The sequence below is a fragment of the Lagenorhynchus albirostris genome, chromosome 21, assembly GCF_949774975.1.
Source record: "Lagenorhynchus albirostris chromosome 21, mLagAlb1.1, whole genome shotgun sequence".
Classification (NCBI taxonomy): domain Eukaryota; kingdom Metazoa; phylum Chordata; class Mammalia; order Artiodactyla; family Delphinidae; genus Lagenorhynchus; species Lagenorhynchus albirostris.
Genome location: NC_083115.1, coordinates 18,622,397 through 18,637,731, shown reverse-complemented (window position 1 = coordinate 18,637,731; position 15,335 = coordinate 18,622,397). Strand labels below are relative to the sequence as shown.

General features: G+C 37.4%; 1 pseudogene; it reads left to right on the top strand.

Annotated features, from left to right (window-relative positions):
• Window positions 1-5,891: 5,891 nt before the first annotated feature.
• Window positions 5,892-6,153, top strand: LOC132512805 (SNRPN upstream reading frame protein-like; annotated as a pseudogene).
• Window positions 6,154-15,335: the final 9,182 nt, after the last annotated feature.

The window sequence follows — 15,335 nt, the reverse complement described above, 5'->3', positions numbered from 1 at the left end:
AGTGATCAATTGGTTAATTAGTAACATACTGTTTAGCCTCCATGTGTTTGTGTTTTTTACGTTTTTTTCCCTGTTAACTGATTTTTAATCTCATAGTGCTGTGGTCAGAAAAGATGCTTGATATGATTTCAATTTTCTTGAATTTACTGAGGCTTGATTTGTGACCCGAGTTGTGATCTGTCCCAGAGAATGTTCCATGCTCACTTGAGAAGAAAGTGTAATCTGCTGTTTTTGGTTGGAATGTCCTATAAATATCAGTTATATATCTGGTCTCTTGTGTCATTTAAAGCTTGTGTTTCCTTGATAATTTTCTGTTTCGATGATCTGTCTATTGGTGTAAATGAGGTGTTAAAGTCCCCCACAATTACTGTGTTACTGTCGATTTCCTGTTTTATAGCTGCTAGCAGTTGCCTTATGTATTGAGGTGCTCCTATGTTGGGTGCATATATATTTATAATTGTTATATCTTCTTCTTGGATTGATCCCTTGATCATTATGTCATGTCCTTCCTTGTCTCTTGTAACATTGTTTATTTTAAAATCTATTTTATCTGATATGAGTATTGCTACTCCATCTTTCTTTTGATTTCCATTTGCATGGAATATCTTCTTCCATCCCCTCACTTTCACTTTGAATGTGTCCCTAGGTCTGAAGTAGGTCTCTTGTAGACAGCATATATATGGGTCCTCTTTTTGAATCCATTCAGCAAGCCTGTGTCTTTTGGTTGAGCATTTAAACCATTCACGTTTAAGGTAATTATCGATATGTACGTTCCTATGACCATTTTCTTAATTGTTTTGGGTTCGTTTTTGTAGGTCCTTTTCTTCTCTTGGGTTTCCCACTTAGAGAAGTTCCTTTAGCATTTGGTGTAGAGCTGGTTTGGCAGTGCTGAATTCTCTTAGCTTTTACTTGTCTGTATAGATTTTGATTTCTCTAACGAATCTGAATGAGATCCTTGCCGGGTAGTGTAATCTTAGTTGCAGGTTCTTTCCTCTCATCACTTTAAGTATATCATGCCACTCCCTTCTGGCTTGTAGAGTTCCTGCTGAGAAATCAGCTGTTAACCTTTTGGGTTAATCATTTTTCTCTTGCTGCTTTCAATAATTTTTCTTTGTCTTTATTTTTTGGCAATTTTATTACTATGTGTCTCAGAGTGATTCTCTTTCAGTTTATCCTGTATGGGACTCTCTGCACTTCCTGGACTTGGGTGGCTATTTCCTTTCCCATGTTAGGGAAATTTTCAACTATAATCTCTTCAAGTATTTTCTCGGGTCCTTTCTCTCTTTCTTCTCCTTCTGGGACCCCTATAATGCAATGTTGTGTTTAATGTTGTCACAGAGGTCTCCTAGGCTGTCTTCATTTCTTTTCCTTCTTTTTTCTTTATTCTGTTCCACATCAGTGAATTCCACCATTCTGTCTTCCAGGTCACTTACCCATTCTTCTGCCTCAGTTATTCTGCTATTGATTCCTTCTAGTGTATTTTCCATTTCAGTTATTGTGTTGTTCATCTGTGTTTCTTTGTTTTTAATTCTTCTAGATCTTTATTAACATTTCTTGTATCTTCTCGATCTTTGCCTCCATTCTTTTTCCGAGGTCCTGGATCATCTTCACTATCATTATTCTGAATTCTCTTTCTGAACGGTTGCCTATCTTCACTTCATTTAGTTGTTTTCCTGGGGTTTTACCTTGTTCCTTCATCTGGTACATAGCCCTCTGCCTTTTCATCTTGTCTGTCTTTCTGTGAATGTGGTTTTTGTTCCACAGGCTGCAGAACTGTAGTTCTTTTTGCTTCCACTGTCTGCCCTCTGGTGGATGAGGCTATCTAAGAGGCTTGTGCAAGTTTTCTGATGGGAGGGACTGGTGGTGGGTAGAGCTGGCTGTTGCTTTGGTGGGCAGAGCTCAGTAAAACTTTAATCTGCTTGACTGCTGATAGGTGGGGCTGGGTTCCCTCCCTGTTGGTTGTTTGGCCTGAAGCGACCCAACACTGGAGTCTACCTGGGCTCTTTGGTGGGGCTAATGACAGACTCTGCGAGGGCTCATGCCAAGGAGTTCTTCCCAGAACTTCTGCTGCCAGTGTCCTTGTCCCCACGGTGAGCCACAGCCACCCCTGCCTCTGCAGGAGACCCTCCAACACTAGCAGGTAGGTCTGGTTCTGTCTCCCCTGGGGTCACTGCTCCTTCCCCTGGGCCCCAATGAGCACACTACTTTGTGTATGCCCTCCAAGAGTGGAGTCTTTTTTTCTCCCAGTCCTGTCAAAGTCCTGCAATCAAATCCTGCTATCCTTCAAAGTCTGATTCTCTAGGAATTCCTCCTCCCGTTGCTTGACCCCCAGGTTGGGAAGCCTGACGTGGGGCTCAGAACCTTCACTCCAGTGGGTGGGCTTCTGTGGTATAAGTGTTCTCCAGTTTGTGAGTCACCCACCCAGCAGTTATGGGATTTGATTTTATTGTGATTACGCCCCTCCTACTGTCTCATTGTGGCTTCTTTGTCTTTGGATGTGGGGTATCTTTTTTGGTGAATTCCAGTGTCTTCCTGTCAATGATCAGCAGTTAGTTTTGATTCTGGTGTTCTTGCAAGAGGGCATGAGAGCACATCCTTCTACTCTGCCATCTTGAACCAATTTCCTGGGTTGTGGCAGCATTCTTGACTCACAGCCCGTCCTTTCAATTCACCTCCTGCTCTGCTGCCAGAATCACCTTGCTGGTTACCCTTCTTCATCACCCAAACGTGCCCCAGGGCACAGCGAGGAAGCCCATTTAATTTTTTTAAGTGAGTTAATTAGTAAGCAAAATAATCTTGAGTGATTGCAGGTGGCAATACTACCCTATTACCCTACTAAAAGCTAAGGTGACACCAACTTAATTAAGGGTGACTGATAATTCTCCTTTATTACTACACCTGTATTCATATTTAGATACTTTTCATTAATGCTCTTGGGGGTCAGTTAAAAGATAAAGGGGAACTCAGCTCATTAATAAAATTTAGAAGTTGAGTTTCCAGGCTCTATATGCTAATTACTCTCTGCCACCACTAAGGCATTTTAAATCTGCATAGATGAACACACAAGCAATGAAAAGAGACTGTCTGGAAATGAACCTAGAAGAACGAAGAAAAAGTAATACACAGAATAAACAAGATCAACAGTGCTGCCAATTCTTGTCTTGTCCCAGTGGTACTTTTAACTTATTAATGTTGGCTTATGCTGTTCTCGGCTGACCTGCTATTATAAAAGACTCACTGTTTGGTAACCAAAGGGAAAAGCATTCTTCTAGCCGATAACCTGATTATTACTTTTGAAAACAAGGGACATAGCAGGTAATGATCTTTCTGCATGGGACTTCTGCAATTTGTAATCACTCAAGCTTTCAGAACATAAAGATGTGACCTTGTGCTTCCTATATTGTGCAATGCTGATTGGTACAAGGAAAATGCCAATAGAATCCTCCTAATTGGCTCCCAACACAAGTGGAGTGATCACCACGCAAATCATTAATGAAGACTCATTTCATTTACTCTAAATAAAGGAGCATTAACAAATCTCTTTTATTTGAATGTCCCTTTGCGTATGTGTGTCTGTTATTTAAAAGTATGACCAGTTCATCTGGGAGATTGGGATTTACATATATACACTAATATGTATAAAATGGATAACTAATAAGAAACTGCTGTATAAAAAAACAAATAAAATTAAATTTAAAAATATATATATATTCCTCCTGTTCTTAAAACAATCCTCCTTTGTGATATGGTATCACAACATTAAAATAAAATCTTTTAGGGCTTCCCTGGTAGCGCAGTGGTTGAGAGTCTGCCTGCCGATGCAGGGGACACGGGTTCGTGCCCCGGCCCGGGAAGATCCCACATGCCGCGGAGCGGCTGGGCCCGTGAGCCATGGCCACTGAGCCTGCGCGTCCGGAGCCTGTGCTCCGCAACAGGAGAGGCCACAACAGTGAGAGGCCCGCGTACCGCAAATAAATAAATAAATAAAATAAAATCTTTTAAACCTTAAAAAAATAAAAAATAAAAAGTATGACCAGGTTTGACCCTGAAGCCTTTTTGTCAGTAATGTAAACTCTTGTTACATTTCTAGCTTTTTCCTGACATTAGCATTCCAGTTGAATGGTGATCATTAAATCAATTTTAACGTAATAATTGAGAGCATTCTTTGATTGCAGTTTTTAAAAAGGTACACTACCCATGAATATTTCCTTCATGATGCTGAAAACTAGTGAAAATACTACACTGATAATTTTCTATTAAACAGGAAAATGAGAGTTTGACTATGACTTAATAACATCTTCACACTGTATGGAAGGTGATTTTCCATAGGAATATTGATGGCATTTTATCTGTCCTGCATATTGTTGAAGGACCCTGTTCTCTCTTTAAGTAAACTTTCTTACGAAAAACTCACTTACTCCCTTGAAATCAGCACACATTATGCAACCTTCAAATAATACCTCTTCTGGGGAACCTTTCCTGATATCCTCCAGAATGAATCTTCTCCTCCTTATGACACCTACCATTTTTTACTTTTTCTTTACAATTCACAGTTCTGAGGGGTATCATTCACTTAGACATGAACAGCAACCCCTGGAGTTGTGTAGCCACAATGTGCACAAAATAGGTAGCAGTCCTGAGGAGATTTACCTCATTCACCTTCTTGGTAATATTAGCTGGGAGCCAAAGTGTATCATTTAAGGCCATAAAAATCAAATTTTAGAAATATAAGCATATTTAACAGTAAAATAGCAAATACTAAATAAACGTTGATAATGCTATTGATTAAATTCCAGTGGTAAGAGGAAGGGAGGAAGAAGCAGAAAGTGGAAACACCTAATTTTAACACCAAGCAAATAGAGAAGCAACAAATACCATGTAAATTAATGGATGACTAAAAACACTATATAAAGCTATCATTTGAAAGGTAACCACTGAGCAATTATCCAAACCTAGCTACCAGAAAACCTTTTCACAAACAAATAAATTAGACTACATGGTGAAAAACTTCTGAAAATTTACAAACACATAAAATCTGACATAAGGCAGATGAAAAGACAATCATGATTATATCAGTGTAAATATAATACATATCATATGTGATATATATAAACAAATGTTACACAAATACAAACAAATCATTAAAACATTGCTGAAAGACACAAAAAAGAATTTGATCAGATTTCCAGGAAAGCCGTGCGATAAACTTGGCATATACATCTCTCCTCAGCAAAACAACCATTTAACTGGTAAATATTATAAAACACAAATGTTTAAAACCTCTGGAAATTGACCTAAGGGCATACCGCAAATCAGTAAGCATTTATTCAAGAAAAACTCCTAAACGTCGATAAGAACAGTGGGAATCGGTGACATTTCAGCCAGAACTTGCTCCCATTCCTTCTGCAACTTCATAATACAGAATGTCTACTCTATTTCTTGAGGCCAACAAGATGCGAGCTCCTTTAACACCACTCCCAGTCAAAAGGCTAAGATTTCACCACAGGAGAGGCAGGTTGCCAGCAACTCTCACCTCAGTCACCGGCCCTCCTAGTGAAGAGGATTAGTCAAATCATGAGGCAAAGATGGAATATTTCAGTAAACGGTGTTCGAACCAGATAGACATATAAAAAAATGAAATTGAATCCATTTCTCATTTTACATACCAGAAAAAACTCTAAATAAAACAAAAATTTAAATATAAATAAAACCATTAAAGTAACGTAAAATAATATGGAAGAATTCCTTTAAAACCGAAAGTGAATACAGCCTAACTATTTCTGAAAACCCAGAATCCTTAAAATACTAACAACCTACTACGTAAAGAAAAAAATTTCCAATTGGCCAGAAATAATAAGCAAAATTAAAGGGTGTATGACAGCGCAGAGTGGAGCGGCTGCCAGAGATGCCTAACTTTGTGTTCTGAGGAGCGGCCAGCGTCAAGATGGAGCCGGCCAGGGACCGTTTACACCTGAGACGGACCACAGAACAGCACGTACCAGAGGTAGAAGTCCAAGCCAAACGGAGAAAAAGAGCCTCACTGAGCAACCAGGAGTGTCACCTGCACCCAAGGCGATCTCAGCAGTACCTGTGGTGGATTTCCAGGTGGAACTGAGACAGGCATTCTTAGCTGAGACACCAAGAGGTGATTAAAGCAGTATTGGAACACCCAGGTAGCTGATTCCAAGAGAGAAAACAAAACAAAACAAAACAGGTTAGAGTTGATGCAGTCATGATCAAGAATAAAGAACTAATTAAAGGGTAGCATGTTTGGAGGTCATTTAATTATTTGGGATATGTTCAAAAAAATTCTTTTTTCTTAAAGGCTTCATACAAATAAACACATAGCAGAAAGTTTAAAAAAGTAAAAGCAGGATCTTAATGCTTTTACCCTGACACTTTTGTCATGTGTTACTTTCCAGACATTGTATAGTCCTTGCTTTTTAGGTAGTTTTATTCATATTTAACTTGTACTGATTTTCAACTTAACATATGAAAAATATTTCATTATAAATAGCTGATGAATATCCTGCTAATATGTTTTATAATTCCTTTTTGTGAGAAACTTCATTTTTTCTGCTGGTAATTTGAAATAAAGCTTCAGTGAATTGCTTTGCATAAAACTTTAGATAGGATCATTTCCTTGGATATGCAGAGGTAAAAATAAATAGAGTCAAGGAATTTGAAATTAAGGTACATTTTCTGAATTGTATTATGAATTATATTAGTCTGTATTGTTGTGAAAAAATATAGTGCCAGTTACACTTTCATCTGCACTGGTTATGTTAATTACATACAATTTGTTTCTATTGAATTATAAATACACATCACATCCATTAGCAAATGAGAAGCTAAGTATTTCCCATGCTTATTTACTAATTATTTTTTTGTTTTATCTTTTTCTTACCTTGTTTTTACCAATGTGTTTGAATCAGCTGACAATGTAATAAAGCTATTAATCTATGATTTTTCAATGTTATGTAGATTTATTTACAGTGTGTCTTCTTGTGTTGGTTGCTTAGATTTTTAGGAAAATGCTATTAATTTTGATTTAATACTTTATTTTTCCTTTCTGATTTTTTAAAATTTTAAGATCTCAATCCAAAGGGCTTAAAATATACTTTTTAGAAACTAAGAGAGGAAAGGGGTTTATAGATGAGTTTTCTTCTAGATTTTCTTTATTTCTGTTTTGAAATATAACCCCTCAACTCAAATTAATTAGGCCTGTTTATGGCCATCATTTTGAATTTTAAAGCAAAGGGAAAACCCTCCCCAGCTGAATCCTTTACCCAACATTCCCCAGTAATTGCTTGGATTTGATTGCAAACAACAGAATCTGATCATTGTCCTCAGCTGTTCCCCAGAGTAAAGGCATTTTTTAAATAAGTGCTCATATGACTTTTTTTAACCAAGAATTTTTTGGGTCCTCAGTGCAGTTTACATACTCTTGTAAGTTCCTGAGTAAAGTATTATTTAAATTATACATTATGATCTATAAGTAGGGCCATCCAATTTGCTGAGTTTCAAGTGCTGGTTTCATCTAAACAGTACTAGTTACTAGGATTGTTCTAGAGCAGGAGTTGGTAAAGTATCTGGCCCATTTATTGCCTGTTTCTGTAAATAAAATTTTATTGGCACACAGCCATGTCTTATTTATTTAAGTATGGCCTATGGCTGTTATGGGCAGTACAGTGGCAGATGGGAGTATTTGTGACAGGTTGAATGGCAGGCAAAGTCTACAATATTTATTACCTTTCCCTTTAAAAGAAAAAGTTGGGTAACCTCTCTCTTAGAGAACCACTTTCAAAGATGAAGACACTAAGGTGGAGGCAATAGGGGAGTGGTGATACTATACAATGTGGTGAAAGGAAAGGGGCTGTAGAAGGAGAGTATATGAAGTAAATATTCCAGGGTAGAGAACCAGATGAATTTCTGGGATAAGGGTCAGGTCTAAGACTCGTGCTAAAGTCTGCTATACATGTAAATGGGTAAAGACATTTTAACAATTGATATGTTTTCTTTTTCATTATAAAAATCTAAATCATGTCCGTGATAGCCAAGAAAAATGGGAAGGTAAACCACAGACTTTAAATACCCATGTTTCAACCGCAGCAGCACGAGGTTGAATTTTCTTTCATTCTGCCCATTTGCTTTGCTTTTGAAAATGTAGTTAATTGTAATCATGCTTTTAAACTATTCCACTTATATGTATATAATTAATGTTCCTTCATTTTATTACATAGTCCTCCCAACTATCATTTGTAATGAATAAATGATGGTCCATTCATAAAAAAAGGGTATATGACAGATTGATGGGGAAACATCTATAACCATATCACAGATAAATGGTTAGTCTTTCTAATATATAGGAAGTTTTAGAAATCAATAAGGGAAGGATTAGCAACAGTAAACAAAAGGATCCAAAGGTACAAACAGATAATTCTCAGAAAAATTCAAATGACTCTTTGACAGATGTCAACCTCAGCTATAAAATAAGAAATGCAAATTACATTACCTTGAAATACCATTTTTAACCTTTCAGATTGGCAAAAACTCAAAGTTTTATGGAGCTGTGGAGTGTAAAATTTTACTATCCCTATGCAAGGCAAATAGGATCTATCAAAGTTACAAATACATATAATTTTTGACAGAGCAATTCTACTCTGGGGTTTATACAACAGATATAAGTACTTGAATATGTGCATAATAATGTATGTATAACTGTATTCATTGAAGCATTATCAACAAAGGATTGGAAAATTACCTTACCATTTTTCAATAGGGGACTGGTCAAGTAAATTATAGTATATTCAATGGGATTTAAAAATTGCATAAACTCTACATACTGACTGAAATGACTGACTATTTGTATATGCAAACAAAACCAAATATATACCTTAGTTTCTCACTTTTTACAAAAATGATGATATATTAAACACACTGTTCTAAGCTTTGCTTTTAAAAAGCAAAGCTTAGAACAGTGTGTTTAATATACCATCATTTTTGTAAAAAGTGAGAAACTAAGGTATATATTTGGTTTTGTTTGCATATACAAATAGAAACGCTGAAAGGATGTGCAAGGAACTAATAATAATAGTATTCTAATGATGTGGGCCATGGGAACTGGATGGAGACAAGTGTGAGATCAGGAGGAAGACTTTTCAATGTATACTTTTTTAATATATTTAACCATGTGCACTAATTTCCCACTCAAAACAAATCGATTTTTTAAATGAAAACTTAAGATGATATAGGTGAGACAATTCATTCTCCCTGGCCCAGTCACCACTCCTTTTTGTGAAACCCTCCAGAAAAATATGCCTACAGACAACAAATGCAAAAAAGTAAAATAAAATGCAACATATATTACTAGGTGAGTGAGGTTTTGGCCCCAAACTCCACAGATGAACCACCTGGAGAACTCTTTCAGCCTTGTGTGGAGACGTAAATGGACTCCATCCTCTTGAAAGCAAATGGGAATCTCGGAGTTACATACACCCAGGGTCAGAGAAAGAGAAAGCAGAGAGAGAATAGGAACAACATTTTCTCCAAAGCCCAGGGGCAACCTAGGCCTTCTCCAGTCAGAGCTGTAGCTGAGGGCTAGGCTGCCACACAATCAGATTGGTGCCTGAAACCCTCTTTCCTCTGCCTCGTAGAAACGTTGGAGGGGAGATAAATGTCCCTCAGTATCTTATGGTTAGAATGAGAAGAGAAACCACACATACTCTGATTTTCACTCCTTCAAGGCCCCACTTCTAGAAAATGTAAATCAATCCATATCATGGAACTGGAGCACTATTCCTTGTTTGGGGGAAATGGATTTTATTGACCTTGATCAACACTCAGAGACAAGCGGTTAAGGGAGAGCCCTGTGCTCCCCACAGAGGCTAACTAGATGTTTCCAAGAATAAATTCAGGAGTTTACCAGTTATAAAAGACATGGGTTTATTCCTTCCTGTCAATAAATATTTACACATACATAACCTACATGAATTGAATCTACAATGGGCATATACTTTTTATAAATTGAAAAAAATCTCACATTTACCCAAGTGGAAATGTAATTATAGGTAATACAATGCACACAGTTTCAGCTTAAATTTTCAATGGAGCATTTCTGCATGCTAACATAGACACAGAAGCTGTTCTATGGAGGCCCCAGAGACAGATCTATTCAATCATTTGCATACTATTAAATGACACTTTTCTAGTGAAACTAGAAGGTATTAAGCCTCTATCAATGTATTTTCTAATCTATTTTATCAATGTTGCCATGAGAGGTTCAGAGGTTAAATATTTCCATGTGTGGCTCTTCAATTTTTTTCATAATTCACGTGAATTAGAAGTTTAAATGTAGTATAATAATTTAATAATATAAAACTTAATTACCTAGTATTTAGAATATGAGGATTCTGGACAGCCAAAAATTCTAGATAATTGAGTCAGTCATCATTATGAATATTAGATCATATCTGTATAACATATATAGATATTATATACCTATATAATACAATAGATATATAGAATCTATCATATAGAATATTGTATATAATCTAATATATAATTTATTCTATATAATCTAATATGTAATCTATTATATGGATCCATAATAGACATTATATATACATATGAATAATAGATATAAAAAGGCCTATTAAAATATGTGGATTTATTTGCATAGCTTAGCTTTTTCACTTAGTTCTTGTTTTTTTCTCCCTGCCATTATTATCAGTGACCCCGTATAGCACTTTTTCTCCCTATTCCTAATTTTCTCATTTTCCATCTACTATGAGCTGAGGAATCATGTTGAAGTTTCTTTAAATAAAATGTAATGTAAGATTAGGCTTTGAAATAAGGGCTAAGGGAATCACTTGAAGCCATGGGCATGGGATTTTAATGCAGGTACTTAGAGACATCTACTTTGGCTGGGTAGAGAGCTTTGTTGCTTATTGCTTTGGGCTACCTCTATTAGAAGAGTGTGACACTGTAAAAGTTTGAGCAAAATTAGGCTACCCCATTTTTTTATGCCTTGATTTTTTATAAAAAGAATTGTATTAAAATGCATATAAAATCATAAGATAAAATAATTTTTTAAAGTAAAGAAAAAATGAGGTGAAATGTAAGGCAAAGGGAAAGAAAAGAGAGCCAGGGGAAAGACTCATCACAATGCCAACCAGTCCTCTAGATGAGTAACAGATTTGCTTTCATGCTTTGTAGTCAATCCAAAGAAGGTAACAAAATCCATGTTGTCCACTTAGTGTAAATAAAACAAGTTGTTTCAACAAAGCACAGATTTTGTGGATAGGGAGTCCAGAAAGCAATTTTTCCTTGGTTTCTCATCAAGAAGTCATTGTGAAACATAAAAATAACACCCTCAACCACTTTATAAGAGATGCAAGGATAAATATCACCGGACTGTTTTTATAAAATTCTACAACATAAGTCAACAGCACAACTCAATGGAAAAAATTCTATGGGGGAAAGAAAATGTTGCAGCTCACTGAAAACACATAAAATGACTTATTCCAAAACAAAACAACAGTTGACTATGGTTGCTCCCGGTGGTCCAATGATAGTGTTTTTGACAGTGTCAGGTACACACTTGGTCAGATGACAGTGTGGATCTACTTAACTCCTCCAATCACTGAAGGAGGCCCTCCAAGTCCCAGCAGTCTGCCCCAGTTCCTCAGCACATCAGATAAATCTTGATTTAAGCCAAGGAAACACAGTGGTGAACTTCACTGTTATTCCAAATATCCACATAAAATATGGTTGCTCACTATGGGCTTTAGAACAAGGAAAGTAGAGACAAATTAATCAAAGGAAACAAAACACTCATTGGAGACATTACTGTCAGTGGTTAATAGTCAATGCATGAAGCAACCTGGATGAAGTACTAGCTTATGGCTAAAGGCACATCCAACATAAAGAGGGGAAAAGTGAAAGAAATTTCAACATATGAATACAGTACTATTCTTTTTTTGCCTGTGAAAGCAAGCCAAAATGTTAACACTGACTTCTTAACTTTACTTTCTATATAAACAAGCAGCATTAGCATTTCCCCAGAGCAAAGGGTAGAAAATTGTTCATAATGAGGTAAGATTTGGAATTAAAAACACAAACAGCAGTGTACTTGAACAAAGTCAAATTATCTAGTGCAAACAATGGATCAATTGAGTGAAAAGATAACCAAATCTCCAATGCCCAGGGGCCTAGAAGGATAGCTATTACACTGAAAGATTTTATGCATCAATTTTCTTACATGTTAGAGAAGGGAACAGTTTAACCTTGACACCAAGAGCTCTGCACACACCAATGCCTAAAGGTAACTTAGCGCTCAATTGAAGTAGGTCAGGAACCTCTTGGAAAGATGGATGACCGTCAGCTATTAAATTAATTTTTAACTATATACTCAAAGAGTGGACATTAAAGATTCATTGAGCTTTGCAGTTCTAAAGAAAGAGTGCCAGAAGTACAGTTCTTAGAATGTAAGCCCTAAAATACAGAGACTATTTCTGTATAAATCACTTTGCTCAGCACCAAAACCATGTCAATGAATACTAAAAGTACTTAACAAATACTTTTTTTAAAGAGGATGCTAAGGAATCAGGACTCTCGATTGGAAGAGACAGATACCCCTCTCAAACCAGCTATCTCAGAAAAGGAACTGGCAGCTGCCCTAACCAAGCTTCGGGAAGATCACGGGCAAAGCTGGGCCTCAAGCTGGGACCAGGACACAAAAAGGCGCCAAGACTCCCTATCCCTAGGTCTTTCATTGCCACTTTCTTAGTGTGTTAGCTTTTTCCCCTCCAACCTGAGGCCCACTTCTTCTCCACAGTAGGAAACATAAATCCAGTGGCTCTCTGCTAGCATCTTTCTAAGCTGAGATAAAAAGTTTCTCTTTGTTTACTTCCTTCTGTGATTGGTCCAACTGAATCACCTGCCTACTCTCTGGCCAATCCTGTAGCCACGGTGTGGTTTCCGTCACTGGCCCAGCTTGGGTTATGTGCCTACTCTTAAAGTTAGGGGCAGAGATTTGTGATTGAAATTAGGCAAGAGAAGTAGTTCCTGCAAAAGAAAGAAGAAAGTACTGAACTATAGAGAGAGAGAAGGAATAAGTCAAATAAACTACTCATCGGAAACGTAGCTTATTTTGCTCTACCGAGCATTTTGGACACTTCAGGCCATGCAGAAGTTGCTTACAGGATAGAGAATTGCTTCAGAACACTAGACACATGATCTCATTAAGGTCATTAAGGTCTCAGTAATCTTTCTTTATACCCTGTGCTAGACCAGCATGAATAAAGGCTGATTTCAATGTCCCATAATTGACAGCAAGAGTGACACCAATGTGTACTGCTGGTAATAGAAGCCAGTATTCTATCCATAAGGAACAATCAAAATTATAAAACTCATTCAGAGAAGTACAGTTGTATTAAGAGGGCATGGCAGTAGATCACCATGTGGCTCAACAGAAATACTTGAGAGCCTCATGTGTTAAGAGGCAAGAATGGCTTTTATATAAGATATTATCTCCATGGAATTGGGTGTTTCTAAGGTAGTTAAAACAAACCTCTTCCAGCAATAAGTTGAACTGGATATTCTGAAAAGCCCTTACTGTAAAACATATACAGAATAGTAGATAAAATACAGCAAACATCCATTTAAATACATCCATTTAAATTACATCCATTTAAGTTGTGTTTTCAAGAGAGTGAGAGAAATATCTTGGGGCGGGGAGGGGTGGCACGGGGAGGGGAAAGAAACAATACCACAAAGCAGAAAACCTGAATGGTCAAAGGGAACAAAAACTATGACTGCTCTGGGAACGTTTGCTGATCCCAAGAATCTAGAAACTTCGATTTCAAAGCTGTGCAAGGGACAGAAGACAAGGCTTTGGGCCTCCGCAAGGTAAAGAGTTGGAAGTGAGATCCTTGCATAAATTCAGAACTCATGAATCAGGAAATAAAAGCTTCTAAGAAAAGTAAAGAAGTGAAAAAGGGACTTATCCATCTCGGTCTGAGTCCTGGGAAAGGAAAAAAATTCCCCCTTGAGAATGAAAAACCACAGTCCTACCCTGAAACAGGTTAGGATTTTGAGTTTATACACTTCAGCAGGGTCTGAGAAAACCTAAGCCAAGAAACAAATGTGAAGAAATCCCAGGTAGGGAATGTTTTGGAACCCGAGGCTGAAACAAACATAAAACTTCCTTGAGTGACATACTCACAACTGGGGCCCACAAACTTCCCACCAGTTAAGAATAGCTGAACAAGCACCCACAAATCAAAACTGCAAAACACATAAATTATGTGTTGATTCTGCTGATTCTGGCCCATATTAGCTTATTTCCTTATGTAGAAGTAGAAGGGGGTCAAGAATTTTTAAAACTCCATCAATTCAATAGGAGTCAGGAAAGAAACATAAATAATTGAGGCAAAAAAAAAAAAAAACCACCTAAATAAGACAGTATAATAAATCTGAATGTCAGTAATCACCATAAATCTAAATGGCTTAAACCAGTCACTTAAACACAAATAATGAAACTAGACACAAAAACTTAATCCACCTGTGCAGTTTAAAAGAGCCCACCTAGGGCTTCCCTGGTGGCACAGTGGTTGAGAGTCCGCCTGCCGATGCAGGGGACACCAGGTTTGTGCCCCAGGCCGGGAAGATCTCACATGCCGCGGAGCGGCTGGGCCCGTGAGCCATGGCCGCTGAGCCTGCGCATCCGGAGCCTGTGCTCCGCAATGGGAGAGGCCACAACAATGAGAGGCCCGCATACCGCAACAACAAGAAGAAAAAAAGACAATAAAAGAGCCCATCTAAAACATGAGGATATATACAAAGAACTCTTAAGACTCAACAATAAGAAAACAAACAACCCAATTAAAAAATGCACCAAAGACCTTAACAGACTCCTCACCAAAGAAGATATTCATATGGCAAATAAACATATGAAAAGATGTTCCACAACATGAGTCATCAGGGACATGCACTTTAAAACAAGTGAGAGATACCACTATACACCATTAGAATGGCCAAAACCCAGAACACTGACAAAACCAAATGCTGACAAGGATGTGGAGCAACAGGAACTCTCACTCACTGCTGGCGGGAATGCAAAATGGCACAGCCACTTTGGAAGACAGTATGGTGGTTTCTTACAAAACTAAATATACTCTTACCATGCGATCCAGCAATTGTGATCCTTGGTATTTAGCCAAGGCTTTGAAAACTTATGTCCACACAAAAATCTGCACATGGATGTTTATAGCAGTTTTATTTACAATTGCCGAAGTTTGGAAGCAACCAAAATGCTCTTCACTAGGTAAATG